Genomic DNA, 560 nt, shown 5'->3' with positions numbered 1-560 from the left:
ACGGAGAGAGAGAGAGGGGGGAGGAGAGAGGAGGAGGAGGATGGGTGGGTGGGTGGTGGTGCTTTCCACTCGAGCTGACGTCAAGCCGGTCGAGAGGGGGTGGGGTCGGTGGAGTGTTCCGACGACGACACGCAACCTCTCCCAGCTCTCCCTCCCTCTCGCTCGCACACACATGGCCTCCCTCACTCCCCTCCCACTCTAGCCGCTTTCTCTCTCTTACGTTCCCTCCCGCATTAAAAGCCTCCCCTCCCTCTCCTCTCCTCCCTCCCCTCCCTCCGTCTCCTCCCCTCCCTCCCTCCAAGTCCTCCCTCCCTTTCCTCCCTCCTCCCCTCCCTCCCTTTCCTCTCCTCCCTCCCTCCCCTCTCCTCCCTCCGTCTCCTCCCCTCCCTCCCTTTCCTCCCTCCTCCCCTCCCTCCCCTCCCTACCCTCCCTCCCTCCCTCAAATCCTCCCTTCCATCCCTCCCTCCCCTCTCCTCCTTCCCCTCCCATCCCTCCCTCGTATAGCATTTACCAGAATGTTACGGCAAATGATGTTAGCGAAGCACCTATGAAGGCCTGAA

The sequence above is a fragment of the Lethenteron reissneri genome, chromosome 43, assembly GCF_015708825.2.
Source record: "Lethenteron reissneri isolate LAM-NWPU_2019-01 chromosome 43, ASM1570882v1, whole genome shotgun sequence".
NCBI classification, from domain to species: domain Eukaryota; kingdom Metazoa; phylum Chordata; class Hyperoartia; order Petromyzontiformes; family Petromyzontidae; genus Lethenteron; species Lethenteron reissneri.
Note: the sequence above shows the minus strand (reverse complement) of the source record.